The sequence below is a fragment of the Gymnogyps californianus genome, chromosome 6 (genome assembly GCF_018139145.2).
Source record: "Gymnogyps californianus isolate 813 chromosome 6, ASM1813914v2, whole genome shotgun sequence".
Lineage (NCBI taxonomy): Eukaryota > Metazoa > Chordata > Aves > Accipitriformes > Cathartidae > Gymnogyps > Gymnogyps californianus.
The window spans coordinates 41,320,980-41,337,886 of NC_059476.1; the positions used below are offsets into that span (position 1 = coordinate 41,320,980).

Here is a 16,907-nt window from a genome sequence, read left to right on the forward strand (position 1 = left end):
TTACAGCTGCCAATTTCTTTCTCGCATGTCAAAACAGCTCTGATTCAAAGGACATTATTCCACCTCCATCCTCCTCCACCTCCCAAAGCCTCCTAACACCCACATGCTGCCAACCGCCAAAATCTCCAGGGAAATTTGGTCCTTTCATATGCCAGCCAAGCAAACCACCCCTCTGCAGTAAAAAGCGACGTACAGTGTAAGAAACCTTCACCCTCCAAGCCACCCTGGTGACTTCCACGGTGTAATCCCAGAGTTTCAGCTCTACCCAAACATTACATCATGCTGAAAATCGAGCTTGCAGGGAAATACTGAAGCCCATCTGTCTCCAATGCATCACGGTAACCTGATCATTACCCCAAGCACCAGCTGGCAAGCTGCCACTCCAACCTACCCAGCTATTAGCACTCTCCTATTAGCTCCAGATTGCAAAACTTTGGTAAAGTAACACAGCCAATTATCCAAGACAACTGCTGCTATAATCTGCTCTTAAACACCAACTTTTTATCACCTGAATCATTTGCTACTATGTGCCTGTTTCCCATTAACTACCAAAAATATGAAATAGTACAGAAGCCAAGAAATCCCACATTTAATCTGCTACTCCAACTTGTAGCCCCTGTGTTAGCACATATATACGACACGGCATTTGAAAACAGCTAAGCATTATTTATTACCTACTTACAAAATGAAGTTTCACGTTTCTGCAGCAACTTTAACACAGATGGTGTTACCTTCTTCAAAACATTGCTTTAATAACTGTTCCCTGAGCCAGGAGATACCGTCTTTAATAGCCATGGCTAGGTTTTATCCAGCCTCCTTTGAACACCTAACCTTTCAGCAACATCCTGCAGCAGGGAATATCACGGCATAACTGTGCACCACCAAAAGAAAAACATTACGAAAAGAAAAACTTTCCCTTGTTATAAGCTTGTTGCTTCCTTGTTTTATTTGACACTGGTTTTTTGAATGAGGACGGCCTGGGTACAGTCATCCTCTGCTCACGCTTTGCATAACATTCCTCTTCTCACTTCCTCCGCTCACAATCATTTCTTCTCCACACTGAAGAGTCAAAGTTTATTCACCTCCTTTTATACAGCAGCTGCTCTGTGCCTTTGATTATCTTCATCATCCTTTGCTGAACCTTTCAACCATTTCAATCATTTCAACCAGAGCAGCAGAGCAAGGCATCAATCACATCCCTGTCTGTGCATAAAGAAGCCTTCCTCCATCCTCTTGCTTCCCTCTGCTAAAGCACTCACCCTCCGCTGCTCAGGCACAGCTCGGGAACCACCTATTTCTTTTATATGTCCCAACCCAGGGTTCTCCACGTTTTTGCAAAGTACCCCAACCCAACGGGCACCCCAGCCCCTCTTTCCTGCTCAGAGAATCAGATGAGCATCCCCCCTCGCTCCTCACACATATCGTTGACCCCTACTCTGCACCGCTGCTCAGGCTTGCGGACATGCGACAGGTCTGCTGGCAGCTCAAGCAAGCCCTGGAGGAGAAGGAGCAAAAGCATCAGCGCTTTGCGTGTGCCGAAGCCAAAACACCGGGGAGGAAGGTGGCAGCGGGGAGAAGGGAGGATGGAGCTCGCGTTCAGAGCTGGCAAGCCTGAATTCAGAGCCCACGGGCTCCATATAAAACAAGAACGTGCATCTCAAGCTGCTTGTGCTTTGTTAAAAAAAAAAAAAGTATATACTTTGGTCACCTGTATTTATTATTTCCTGATGCAGTACCAGCAAAATGACCTCTACTGAGGCACACAGAAAAAAAACCAGCTTTTTTTATTAGTAACCAATTGCTGCTTTACAGCTTCATCGACCTTGTACCACATACCAGATTCCTTACCTCACCTATGCTTGACACGCACTCGTTTCCTCTTTTCATGTGGAAACAGAGTACCCAACACTTCTCGTATCATTAATAATCACACTACACCAAGGGGCAGAGCTGTATCCTGAAACTCCTGCCCGGTACGCAGATTTTTTCCCCAGTTTTCAGCACCTCAAACTCCTCCCAACACAGGATGATGATACAGATTTGCTTTAAAGTGTCCATTTTCACTTCACCCCAAATTACCACAGAGAAGCAGATACCGGCTGCAGATAAGAATTTTCCAGCTAAAACTAAAGAATCAGTGCAGAAACATTAAAAAAAATCCTTAGGCGGGCATTTTACCGATGAACAATGGGATTACAAATGCACTTCAGATTTAGCATGACTTTTGCAGGGACAATGCGTCTCGCACAAGCAAGAGGCAGCAGGATGCAGATGAAAATTTGCTGTTTATGTAAGTTCACTTAAAGAAACGATCTTCTAAGTCTGTAGACTTACTCCTCGCAAGGCTGTGGGATAAAAATAAAGTTCTTCCTTGGGACAACCTGCCAGGTACTCCTACTGCACAGTTTTGGATGCTGGTTGGAATAGACAGGAAGGATGGATTGATTTTGCTTGTGATGATACCTGGGCTTTCACTCAAGTGAGCATCCAGCACTCCACCTTGAGAAGAAAGAGAATCAACAGGTCCTTGAACAGACTTTCTTGGGTACTCCACCTGGAATTTCAGGTTTCAAAAGAGCTCTCGCTTACAAAATTCAAATTATATTAATATGGTCTGTGAAATAGCACTCCTTTGCTGGAGGCTACTCCTCAGGCACTCAGGTTGTTGGACGCTCTGTTCCTTTCTTTTTCCAGCGAGCCACTCCTTTCTAGACCATTTCTCCATCCAGTTTTCACACTGTACAGGGACACCCTCCTGCCCACCCAGTATGCACTCCTGAACAGAGACACATGCCCACTGGCATGTGATTTTGACACCTAGATCTCCTTACAACAAGGTATCAAATCTTGCAATGCCTGAGTAACCTTGTCCAACTGTTCACCAAGCGGATCGCCACCCTGAAAGGTCTCGGCTGTTTCACTGGTACCTAACGTATATCTTTCAGTGCTGCCTCTTTCTGAACAGTAACCTTTTGGCTGTCAGCATCATCTTTCTCCAATGCCCGCTTCTCATCCAGGTCAAATCAAGCCAAATGAGGGTGAGGGACAGGAAAAGAGTACAAAGACAGTTTGCCAACGTGGGTATTAAACGATGCGCAATGGTTCTTCAAAGCGACAGACAGAAAAGCCGTGGATGGCAGGGTGTTACTGCATTGTCACTCACCCTCCACTCCCCCTTGAAACTCTCCCTTACCCTGAATTCCCCCTGTACGCTCTTTCTGTTCCAAGCTCAGCTCAACTCACATTTTCATCTCAGCCTCTGGGCCTCCCTGCTGCCATTGCAGAGACTCAAGATGATGACTGAAAATCCAGTAAAACTATACTGTGCTTGTTTTTCCCCCTCCAGAGGGGACAAATGTGGAGAAAACTGACCGCTGTGCTAGAAACTGCAGAGAGGAGCTCCCTTTCCTCACCTTAACCCCAACACACACGGTGCATAATGTAACAGGAATAACAGGCCGATGGCTCCGGTCCCAGGCCAGCAGTGGTACCTCGCACCGTGCTCAGAGAGAGGCACTTCTCACGAAACACCTTTTTTAGGACAAGCGTACACCATGCCAAACTACACAGCACCCAAACTACGCCGATTTAAGACCGCCTAATTCACAGCGCTGCAGGTATCACGTTGTAGTAAGACAATCAACACCAGAGCTCTTGAATTAGCTAGTTGCATCAGCAACCCGAGTCGTCTGTGTTTGGTTTCCCTGGAAGTTTAAGATGACAACCTCAGAAATCATTAATTGAAGAGCTAAAGTTTTGATTTGGGTCTGGACTAGTAGTTAGCAACACTCATTGCACAGGGGAAAGAGGCTCAGAATAAAGTTTCCTAATTAAGGCACTGCTTTACAGTGGAGAAATACAAACAATGACTATCTGCTGTTGCCCCCTTCACTTTTGGCTAGGCAATTCTGCGTGCAAACAGTGGTGCATTTGAGTTGTGAAGCTGAGTACACAACATATTTCCCCCTACACACGGAAATTAGCTCACTTTCATACTGGCTGCTTCAGCTGTGTAAATAAGACCTAAAATACTGCCTTATATATATTCTGTAAAACTAAATCCTACAGAATGTAGCCAGCTAAGTCACAAAATTTTTAAGCTCTTTATCCTTGTGGTATACGCCTTTATTTCATAATTTTAACATAGCATTCACCGTAGATAACATTATTAAAATTTGATGAGGGAGCCATCTATTCATTATAAAACCTCTCTCAACAGAATGCTTTAGGAAAATCTTAAAGAGGGTGGGCATGAAATCAGTGTATTTTCATGCACAACTTGCAATTTTGTGATTAAGTATCTTAGGATACCGCATGCAATTTACCTGTGCAACCATTGCTCTAAAACCAGAGCAAGCCAATGCACTTAAAGAATCCGGCCTCGGCTCGATGATGTTACCACCTTGCTAAAAAAATCTGACACCTAACTGGTAGGTGATGCTTCAGAGCTAGCAGTGATTTAAGGACAGAGCTGTCCTTCTGCTTCGATAGACCTGCCCACAGCATTAGTCCTTCGGGGTTATGAGGAGAGAGCTCACATGTTGGCTTTGAGCAAGCTGACATCCTCACAAAGCACAAACACAACCTCGTGCTGAACATTATCGAAGTCTGAGAAAAATCATTTAGAGAAACAGCAGCTACAACATAGCTACTTGCCTTATCTCCTTTGTAAACAGCTTTTAAACTGCCAGGTACGGCTATGATTAAGGAGCAGCGGGAGACGAGAAGAGACATCCTCATAACTGCTGACAGGTAAGGTTATTTTGAGCTTCAGCACAAGCATTTAAAGATGAAAGAGCACAACGAGGATGCTGAAAGACAACTGACAGCTTGAGGAATACACACCAGTTTTCAAATAATTTCTGTGATGTAGGTTAATGTTTATGATCACAGCATTCACTGGGAATTAGATCATCCATTTAGCAGCAGGTTTGCCAGATCAACTGTCTGGGGACTTTGAACAGGATCAGCAAAAACCGTAGAGCATTGCAAAACTGGAGTCAGTGCCTTTGCATTCTTGGTATTCAGCTGCCTTCTTGGAGAAACTTCACAAAAGGCTAAAACACGGAGTGGGGGGGTGGGGAACAAAAGAAAACATCAAGAAGAAGAGCAAGTTGAGTGCTACAATTGATTTCAGGAACGTCACATGTTGTCCGTGTTGACTTCTATGCCCAGACCTGCTAGTCTACCTCTGCCTTATCTACATTGCTCGATTTTGCATCTCCTGCTGGCTTCATTTAAATGCTTTTCATGCAAGATTATTATTTTTGGAGCAGCAGAGTTTGACAAACCAGTACTACGGCAGGATGGTTATGCTGTCAGATGTAGACCATCCAAACCTTTGGCAGGTGGCAGACAAGTAGCTGCATCAGGCTGAGGAGGGCAGCAGTTAATTTGGATCGGTGACAGCATTCATGAAACATCTGAAGCAACCTTGTAAGCACAGTTAACATATCCTAATAATAAAAACAGCATTTGTGCAAAGCGTGTTCCTTACCTTTTCTGTCACTCGCCCTTCAAGATGTGCCATATAGCTCAGGGAGGTCCCAAGGCTATATTTACACAAGCTTTCCAAGAAACTATTAGTAAAGCTTGGGGAATTTAGCGATGCGGCAATGTCTGGAGATGGCTGCAATGAAGCTCCACAACGCAGAAAAGGGCAGGGAGGAACCTGAAGGTAGGAGGATGCTCTAGACCAGATGATATTTAAGTCTGCCTAGATGTAGCTTGGATGCACACATGATTTGAACAGTTGGGACAGTCATCGAGGACTCTGGTGACAGAGCAGACATCCTCTGTTGGGACTACAAAATCCCTCAGCATTTTAATACCAAATATTCTACCCATCCTTTTCTATGTATTTATCACCATGGAGCAAAACATATTAGCTATAACATTTTGTCTTCCTAAGTAGTACATGGAAACGTGTCAAAACAGTTGCTGACAGCCTTTCAACTATTCATTGGAAATGGGGACAGCAGAGGAAGGCCAGGAAAAAAACCCTTTTTGTTTCAATTCATCTTGAAAACAAATCCATGAGAACAGAGAAAAAACATTTAACAAATAAACGGAAACAAAGCATCTTGTGCAAGAATCCCAATAACCATATCATCTGTGGAATAATAAAACTGCAAAACCATGGAATAATTTTAAACAACTATGTCTGTCATTAAAATAACGAACGAACTAGTCAATACTTATTCAATAAGAGAGCGCTATTTAATAGGGTCTAGTTGGATCCATTGAACAACTGAAGTTGGAGGAAAACAACTGATTAATAATGCAGTTTCCCAAAAGGCACAAAAACCAGAACTATCACCATCAGAGTCTATGTCTCCTGGGTTGCAGACTAAGAGGATGCCCAGATTCATTAAATGCTTCAGCACGGTTTGAATACAGCTTTGCTGAACGCAAAGAAACCAGATATAAACCAGAGAGCAAAACAAGATTAGAGATCAACAAGACAGCATTCCCCTCGTGAATCCAAATAAACAAGACATTTTGAACTATTTCCAGCATGACTTCAGCACAAAATAACATTTGCACTTCAACGTAATAGTTGATGTTTTAACTGCATGCTAAGAGCTACGGGAACAGTCACGCGCAGCAGCCCCGAGTTTAACATTGGCTGCTCAGCCTTCAAAGGAAGCGAAAAGAGTTGCACAAGAGACATGCTGTACTTCAGAGCAGTAACTGCCTTTCAGATAAAGACTAAACGTATTTACGTTCACTCTTCAAGCACTTGAACCCAAGTAGACCATGCCGGTCGCTATCAAAAGTTTCGGTATTTGCTAGATGCTCTGTCCCATCCCCGGATGTCTCAGGTAGATGATGTGACACTTGAAAGGAGCTGGGATGGCGTCAGCCATCAAGCCATCTCTCATCTACACGAGAGCCAAGTAGTAAAAATTAAGCCAAAGCAAAAAGGAGCACAAGCAAAGAAGATGCAAAGCAAGACAGAAAACCCATTTTCTCTTTGAACACTTGCGAGAATTGGTGAGCACACCCTTACGGGAAATCCTGTTACTTGGGTCCGTAAGGTATGAATCAATCTTCAAGTAAGTCAGAGCCAGCCTCAGGACAAAGGAACAGTCATTTGCTAATTCAGTTGCCAAACAAATCCGGAGAAGGAAAATACCCTCCTTGGATTAAGGATTAATCAGCAGCAGGTACGGCCTATTTTCATTAGCTGCAGCCATTTCCTGTCACCACATCCTTTGCCTTTTCCAAGAAACAGGGGAGCAGCTACATGTCTGAGGGCAAATGAATTAGGAGACGAGCTTTATGCTAGTCGCTTACCAAGAACCAGCCAAGCTATTTAATAAGCAGCAATGGCTAGGCAATCTACCAAAGTCGAATCTGATCGATCTGAACAAACTGAGCACAGGGAACGTACAATATCTGCTCCAAAACTCAATAAATTTTTCAGTTTTGGATAAGTGCCCGAGATGTTATGCCATCGCTTCTTCCTTGGACTCCTCGCTCCTCTCTTGGTACACGATTGCTCCATTAACATGGGAGGAGGCAGCAGCAGCACATCAGACCATAGACTGGATTCAGGCATTCCCAGGGGATTGCACGGATTCACTCTTCATCCCCCTCACTTTTAAAACACAACCTGTGCCCTTTGTGTTTGTACCAAAACCACCCAGGCAGATCCTGCAACATCCACTTGCCATTCCCACTTCTATGGGATAGTTTTGATGCGTGCAGCTCACGTGTATCTGGAAAGAGTCGGGGGGAAGGTTAGTAGGGGAGTCAAACGGGAGCAGAGAAGGATGCCCACGCTTTCTCAGAGAGCGAGGGTAAAACCGGCAGCAGGTCGGCCAGGTGGTGCTGCAAAAGGTGTTGCCTATTGTGTGCAGAAGGTGAATAAAGGCAGTGCTTACACAGCAGATCCCGGGTTTTAGCCTGCCACGTCGCCTCTTCAGTCATCAGCAACTTCAAGCTTAGGCATTCCTAGCAGCAAAGGTATTACTTAAAAAGTCAACGTCACAATGAACTCACGTCCCACAGAGGATACAGAAAAACTCTAAATTCCTATTGTTACATACATGATTAATAAATTTCCCCAAAGGTGCTTTTACGTGTACAAGGCAACACCCAGAAACCAGTCATTGCTTTTAATAGAGATTGTCCCTCATGCATTTGGTATTTCACAGGGTGGTGGGGTTTTGTTGGGGTTTTTTTGGTTGGTTTTTGTGTTTTGTTTTGGTTTTTTTTTTAAATCTGCTCTAGCCAACTGTTGCCCATTTAATTGGGAAATCTGATGGCTGAAAATCTCAGTGCCTGTTAAACTACCGAGTAGTCCGCACTGGAATTTAATTTTAACCATTCCAAGCCCTTGCTGTACTCATACACATTTCTATTTCTGAACTAGCAACTTAAAAAAATTTAAAAAATTTTTGCCTATTTAGCATATGCTGAGGCTCTGTTCCCATGTAGTTAAATTTGGTAGATATAAGCATACCTGGCAGCAACAAGCTTAAACAAAAATCATTAAGAGATACAGAAACTGAGTTCCAGCTATAAACCACTGCTTTACACTGCACTGTCTGCTTTAAATAGTCACTGTCACACTGTTATTATACAGCAATCAATGCGTTTGCTTTGCACTTTGAGTCCAGAGAGCTGCCATGGTCAGAACCATTAAGTGCTACGTAAAAGTAAGGTCGGGTTTCTCCTTCAAAGCCAGTGAAGTTTAAATTTACAAGAGAATTCAGCAAGCAGCTATATCAAACACATACAGTGCCAAGCTGAAGGATGAGTATATTTATATAACAAAAGGCTTCCTGGATTATTTTAAGGCCCAAGTTCTGCAAAGCTAACAATTGAGGAAAGGGATGTTTTCCCTTTGTTTAAAAAAATAACACTCGTACCAAGAAGGTGGGGGGGAAAAGCCATTGAAGAGACAGCAGTATCTTGATATTGCACTATATTAGATCCCTAGATTTCAGCAACAAGTCATCCATGTGCTTTGTGACCCCACAAGTTTGGAACGTACATTGCCGTATACTGAGACAAACACACAAAAAATACAGAGGTCCCAGATACCAAGGCATCTGCAAATAATATCTTCGCGTAAATTACAAGGCATGCCACATGCCCAACAGTATTTGCTTTGAATCTTTTTCATTTAGCACGGAACAAAGCAGCCTTGCGCCTCTTGCACTGTACCTGTTGATATTCAACCCCTATTAAATCTGCATTAAACTTTAAGTAATAGATTACTACATTATTCATAACATCTGTGTATTGGACCCAGGGGAAACAAAAGTTGAATCAATACAGTGACATGAGATTCTGGTGTCTGGTAAAAAGTGTCTTCCACTCTTAATATTTATAGAGTTGAAGGAGGGTGGGGAAAGTAGGAATTTTTCATGACTGACCAAAACAAGCCTAGATATTACAGTTTGTCCAGAACAACTAGCACAGAGATGCCAGCTTTCAGAAAGCAGCAACTGCAAAATTAAAACCTGCTCATAACGATTCACTTTACGTGCACGTTTTAGCTGTTGCTAAGGAGTGTTTATCCTAAGCCGAGGACTTTTCAGCTTCCCATGCTCTGCCAGCGAGGAGGTGCACAAGAAGCTGGGAGGGAGCACAGCCAGGACAGCTGACCTGAACTAGCCAAAGGGATATTCCATACCATAGAATGTCATGCCCAGTAACAAACTGGGGGGGAGTTGGCCAGGAGGAGCAGATCGCTGCTCAGGCATCGATTGGTCAGCGGGTGGTGAGCAATTGCGTTATGCATCACTTGTCTTTTCTTAGGTATTATTTCTCTCTTTTTTTGTTCTCTCCCTTTTCATTACAACTATTATTATATTTTATTTCAATTATTAAACTGTTCTTATCTCAACCCACGAGTTTTACTTTTTTTTCCCCCCCTTGATTCTCCTCCCCATCCCACCACAGGACCTGTGTGGTGCTTAGTTGCCAGCTGGGGTTACACCACAACAGTGCGACACCCCCCCCCCCCCAAAAAAAAAAAATCAGTCACAGTATTTTTCTCATTATTTCTGATTACTGATGGTATTTCTTATAGTATCTGTGGAAGTGCTACCCAACATCTTAATTGTACAACACTTGAGATTTAGAGGCATGCGGTACTATAACATCTGTAGGAGAGGGGCTAAAACCAACTTTACCAAAAACAAATTTGCTCAGGACACCCGCAGGAAGAATTACAACTGCATTAGGAAGAATCACAACTGAAAGCTGCTTTTCTGCTCTGTTCCTCACCACAGCCTCCCAGAATCAGCCAGTTCAGTCTCACTAATATTCAAGAACATTTTGAGAAAAAGGCAGCAGCTTTCCCAACTAAGAACAGAAGGCACGAAAGACTTGGTTCACTTAATGTGCTAGTCACTCAGGTTACACACAAATTTAAAAACAGTTTTAAAAGCACACTCTTTCTCAAAATTTCTATGCCCAGTAGCTCCACTTTTATTTTCTGATTCTTAGGACACCTCCCCCTCTAGCTCTTAAATCAGTCATGGAGCTTTCCAGCACAGATCAAACTCAACAAAACCACAAAAATCTTAAAAGATGCCTTTCAGCTAATCCTCACACAGCTTCAAAGGATTATTAAAAGACAAAAACATAACTACAAGCAGCAAGAAAGGGCATACGCCCCATTTATTTCCTCTTTGCAGGTCATTCATCTACGTCAAAGCCAGAACTGGGAACAGGCACCAGGTATTCCAGCTGCCAGTCTGGTTGTCTACCCAATATATCACCCCGGTTTCAACAGCCAGAAGGGCAAATATTTCCTTATACGTAGGGGGTTTGGAGCATTTATAGACAACCTGAATCTTCTCAAGTTTTACTCTTAGTTATCCTTACCTGGAAGCAGGAAAAAGGAACCGATCTAAGTGATCTTTCAGTTGCCTTTTCCTAACATTATACAATTTAGTACTGGAGTTAGACTGTTTGTGTAATTTTTTTTTTTCTTGAATGAACAGAGCACAAGGCAGGCACAAGCAACATCTAAGCTAACAGAAAATGGAAGGAATCATCATATTCTCTACTAAGCCATGCTTTTAAATGAAAGCCTCACTTAGAGAAACCAGCCGGTACAGGTGCCAAAAGAAACAGTGCCATGCAGCTGGACAGTCAGACGATGCAAATACACAAGTGAGGACCGTTAACTGCTGCCAGTGCTGAACACTGCCATTGGCACACACGCAAAAAATGATTAATCCAAAGCAAAATGGATATCTGCCCGCGCAAGTCCAAAATGAGAACTTACTCAAATTCAGGTCACATTTAATATCAGTTTACAGTAAACAAAGTATTGAAAAAAACCACACCACTCCAAAACACACATGCTTGAAAATGCAAAATTCAGTTACTTACCTGAAATTGCTTTTCTACCCAGAGCACTCGATTCATCAGGTTAGAAGCTCACTATGAATATGAGAGTCAAAGCTCAGAAGACCCGCTGCTGGCTCCTTCTCACATAGTCATAAGAGTCACTATTAAAAAAACCCCAACAAATAAAAATAATTACACATTAAGAAGCAGAGCTAACAGTAAGCCTTCTATTAAAATATTAGGAGTTATTACAATGTGAAGATGACCTCAAGGTCTACCAATAGCTGGGATATACAGTAAAGACCGTGCTAACATGGACAGCTGCATTTTAAAAATAGTATTTCCCAAAGGATGTGGAAAGAGAGAAGGTCCCTGTGTCCAAATAAGGCCTATAAGCAGCTTTCATTGGATCTGAAGGAGGCCTGGAGTGCTTCTTCATCCACTTTGTGGCATCCCACAGAGAGCAGATCCGCTACTCCCCTCATGCACCAGCCTTCCTGCAGGAGCGTATCTTGGACATACACTCATTTTCCTCCCAGCCTGCACCAGGCAGGAGTGGTTTGGATGAGACACCACCCCGTTCCAGAACAACGTGGGAAACGGAGCTGCCAGAAACGGGCCACCACTGACCACCTGATTTGGCCAAGGGGCACCACAGACCAGAAGCCGTCTACTCCCAACGAACATCATGGGAATCTCAGTGTTTCGCTCTTGAAAGCCGTACCCAGTTCCAGCGACACCCAGAGCACCTTTTCTTTAACTAAAAGGGCAATCAGGCAGAACAATTCTTGGGATACACGTTGCCACTTGCAGCACAAACTAAAAAAATAAATCTCGACATTTTCTTTGAAGGGAGCTGGTAAAGTCACCCAGGCTCTGAAACAGGCATCACACAAGGTAACAGGTTTTGCTGACAAATAAGCTGATGCAGGGGGAGCAAAGGAGGAAGGCTGAAAGCCTTTTCTGCTAGTCTTCAAGATAACCAAGATCATTTACGAGAGAGAGGAAGCACTTGCACCGCAGCAAAAACAAAACGTAAAAATCAAAATGCACGTTCCCGTGGCTGGGAAGCAAATACATTCTTCATCCAACCCCTCCAGCTTTCAAGGGAGACAAAACCAGGGGGGAGATTCGGAAGAGAATCAGCCCTCTTTCGCATGGGGCTCTGCAGGGCTATTTCAATTAAACTCGCAGATAAGGGAAAACCTTTTGGATAAGGTCTCCCTGCTCCATTCACATTAGTTAGAAAACTGTGATTCATACATTTCCATTCAAATACTGGGGGGCAGGGAGGAATCAAATTCTCCTTGTTGAAGCAGAACCAAGTCCAAGTAACTGACTGCTGGGAAGCAAGGAGCCTGCGGCATGACAATTCTACTTTCTTGGACTCCTTTTTAGCTACGTTTAGAATTACCTGGAAATTCGCTTTTGGGTTTTACACTGCATTCTTGCCTCATCTTCAAGATTAATCCATGAAAGTGCTTCGGGGAGGGTGCCATCAGGCACCACCACCCACCCCCACCCCCAAACACCCACGCTGAGCACCCACCAGCCCAGCCTCCAGCGGCCAGAAGACTCCTCTCCGTAACAGGCTGGAAGTCAAAAGGCTTTCCTCTATCCAGATTGAGCCATGGCGAGCCGCCAGCTGCAGAGCTGCTCAGTAAAAGCCTTGCTATCCTGCCCTGTTCGCTGTAGAATCGTAGCAATAAGAGCTAATGTTTACAAAATGTAAGAGAAGTTATCCATCCCATGAACACCCGCCAGCACGTCTTCAGTAAGGAGGAAGGCTCCGTTTCCATGAGTAACTGCACTCTTATCTCGTAACAACAGCCACCCTCCCAAACACATCATACTCTCTCTGCTCGCAGGCACTCGCTCATCTGCCAAGTTTTATGAAGCCCAAAAAGCCGCCCATCTGCTGACAGCGGCATCAGCGTGAACCGCCAGAAAGCCAGCCTGCCGTACCCCTCCCCGCATCTGGAGGGAAAGCTCCAAACTCTGCGTACCCGCTCTTCTAGGAAGGACGGCTCCCCCGCTGATCCAAGAGACGATAGAGCATAAACTGGCGCTCAAACGTAAACACACATTTTCGATGAGCAAGTCATGAATCAGCATGTGCTGCTGAGCACCACAAGCGCTCCCAAGATGCTCGATACCGGCTGTTAGCCTCTTACTCTCCGGTATAAAGCCATGCAGACCCTGTAAGGACACGCTTTCTGCCATGTACAGAATTATTTCTGAGCCAGTTAGAAGAAAGGCAATTCACACTGACAGTTAGTTTCGTTTACTACCAAAGTTACACTGATAGCAGAACTGTACGGCAAGGTTTGATGAGAGCTCATTCCCATCTCAAGTTTTGCTCTTAGTTATCCTTACCTGGAAGCAGGAAAAAGGAACCGATCTAAGTGATCTTTCAGTTGCCTTTTCCTAACATTACACAATTTAGTACTGGAGTTAGACTGTTTGTGTAATTTTTTTTTTTTTCTTGAATGAAGAGAGTGCCAGGCAGGCACAAGCAACATCTAAGCTAACAGAAAATGGAAGGAATCATCATATTCTCTACTAAGCCATGCTTTTAAGTGAAAGCCTCACTTAAATAAACCAGCCGGTAAAGGTGCCAAAAGAAACAGTGCCATGCAGCTGTAGGACGCACACGGCGCTTCATTGCGTTTTTTGAAAAACCCTAACATTTGTTATATACTTTTCAGAAAATAAAAGGTCTATCTTACCTAAATCGATTAGCCTGTACGCCGAACTCCTCCATCCTCCGCTCCTTCCCCCAGAGGAAGACCCTTATGTTTGCACAGCGGTGGCTTCCGCTCTGCTGGGGTACAGGCTGCCAAGTTCAGGGCCCAGTTTCCTTAAACTGCATGTTAATATCTTTATGGAAGTAGTTCAGTTTCTGGAGTTGCTAAGCAATAGCGAGCCATAACGGCACGAGAGAAGCCCACTTCTATTTTAGCATGTAACGTGACAACGTTCAGCTCTGTCTGTGATACCACTTGCTCTAACATCCGCAGCATTTCTTTAATGCAGAAGCACCAGGTGAGAAGCAGTTCTGATGGTTTTGATGCTATGAAGATTAATGTCTGAAGTTACTTGCCAGTCTTGTTCTCCGTATCACAAGATGGCTAAGAACTACTAGTCATTGTCAATACCACCCAAACACCCTCTAGAGCATCACTAGCTTACTCAGAATATATGTACCATTTTACAACACCTGATCTAATAAATTGTAACCAGCAGAGCCTCAAGCTTAGGACAGGCTTAAGAGTTGAAGCTGCACCTCTGACTAATGCATTTAAATAATTACAGTTTGCAGAAACCTGCAGGATTTCCAGAAAGAGCAAATAATTTCTTTTATTAATATTCAAATGTTTTTCAGGTGAATGCTATCATCCTTATTATCCATGCAGAATTATAAGTGAACCAACCATCCGCATGATTTAGGAGAGGAAGTATCTGCACCTAAGTACCGAGGGCCACTTTTCGAGACTTTACAGAAGTAAAAACGTCTCCTTGTGCGGTACATCAGCTGTGCCTGCAAAGCACAGACATGAAGCTTTGGAGCTGAGGATCCTCCTCTTCCTCTTTTCCTTCCCACTTAACACATATATGCAAGCAGCACCATTGCAAAAGGAGCAAGGCTGTTGTCTTACTTTCTTATCCAACATAAACAGCAAGGATCAGGAATGTCTGCAAAGGCTGGATTAACCAGCTATCGACTGCTACTTAGAAAAGGCACCTCCATGATTAGAGCAGCATTTTCATTTTACACCCTAGCACAGGAAGGCAGGCGTATTTCCACATTACACTGGCATGTTTGCTTCTTGTTCACCAGACACACTAAAGTACTCCTGAAAATACACTGGAGAAACACAGCCTAAATAGATCAGTTGCGCGAGTTCGCCAACCCAGTACGCTTGTGGATTAAAGAAGTCAAATTAATTGATTTAAAGACAACGTAAGGGATTTTGAGAGAATGTTTAGCCGATGTCTAAGATGTCATTTTAATCCTCCTCACAGTTAATTCTTTGAACATAGGAAGCCAGTAAAATTTGTGATGCAGTTCTTACACAGAAAACATCTCCAAAGGCATGCTAATCGCTGAACTATTTTGCAAAGTGCTCCTAATCTACAGTTGTTTGCCTCTGCACTCTTCCTTCAGAGACAATAAAATCATACAGCTAATCGTAACGTAGCGCTCACTCCCAATGAAAGGGTAGGTAAGAAAAGAATGATCCTCATTTGTTTTATGCAGACAGGTCTGCAGTAGGGAACCATTACCTAAATACTACTTCCGTTCCACCACCACCACCCCCCTTGCTATTATATTTTAGGGTAACTTCCATTTTACACTTTTGTCTTTAATTGTAAAAAGGCAGAATATTTTTAGCTCCCATTTCCATTTTAGGAAGATTTAGAGATAATTCCCCCCTGCCAGACACACTGCATTTTTAATCAGTGCTTGGTGATTAAAAGCACTAAGGGAGGCAGCCCAGAAACATCCCCTTCATCTTTTTTGTATGGAAAGATGGTAGCAAAACAGCTCGCACGCTGCAAACTCATTCCTAGTGTCCCAAAGCCCTGAGAAAACTGTTATCATCGTGATAACATGCATCGTTATCATATGCAGCAACATAATTATGTGAATTAGCAAGATTTATTCATGGGATTACCTTTGTTTAGTTCTTCCAGCGTCCCAGTGACCTGAACGGGAGACTGCGAACAAAACTGAGGGGAGGAAGCTCAAAAGACTTCAGTGACAAATGAAAGATACTGTTTGCAGCAAGCATGCTTTCTTCGCTATTAAAATTTGCACTTTTAGCACAGAAGTACACAACTGTGCTCAGTCTCACATCTAAGACATCTGTGTACTTTCTGCACTAGCCTGTAAAAAGCCGGCCAATACACCACCAAGTCTTGATTTCCATTTCATGCTGTAAAGAATGTGAAGTATAGTTTTTAGAAGTGTGGGGGGAAAAAAGACTGCATGAGCACCAGTTAAGACGACAAACTTTTGAGGTCTCTTACTAAATAACTAGGGCAGAGAGAGGAGGAGATATAACAAAGGGGGAATCCACTTCCAGTAAGAAACAACCAGATCCAAAACCCCCTTTGCCTGTTGCCTGGATTTATTTTTAGGTCATGTCATAGGAGGTCTAACACACGACTACATGACAAATAGCAATCCCATTAACCGGAGACAGTCTCTTTCCCTGTTTCCATAATAATCATTCCCCTTCTCAGACCTCCTCCCCACCCTCTTGTAGTTCAGCCTTCCAAAAAACACCTTACAGGACACACTGCTCTCCACAAACCTGGCCCCAATGTTGCTATGAGTCTCCTTACCACTTAGGGTGCCAACTGCCCCAGAGACACTTGGAAATCTTTAAAAGAGATGGATGCCAGGACATCGAGAAGTGACTTGGTACACACTGATATTTTCAACTGTCCCTACAGGGTGAGACACTCAGAATTTCCCAGATTCACCTGAAAATGCTTTGAAGATAAAAAGCTAGGATTAGTTAATTCTAAAAAAGCAAGTTATTACTAGGTTAGAAAACATTAATAAAAGGAAACACACT

The 16,907-nt window shown here is 43.4% G+C and overlaps 1 protein-coding gene across 2 annotated transcripts in view; it reads right to left on the reverse strand.

Moving 5' to 3' along the window:
• Positions 1–16,907, reverse strand: part of SGMS1 (sphingomyelin synthase 1) — a 100,290-nt gene that overhangs the window by 59,277 nt on the left and 24,106 nt on the right. Inside the window, exons 1-2 of one of the 2 annotated variants that reach the window (XM_050898803.1) lie at positions 12,869–12,917; positions 11,362–11,480 (exon numbers count right to left, since the gene is read on the reverse strand). The gene's annotated coding sequence lies outside the window, so the exon portion shown is untranslated. Of the gene's footprint in view, positions 1–11,361; positions 11,481–12,868; positions 12,918–16,907 lie in introns of those variants that run through there. The other variant, XM_050898800.1, reaches the window with a different exon arrangement.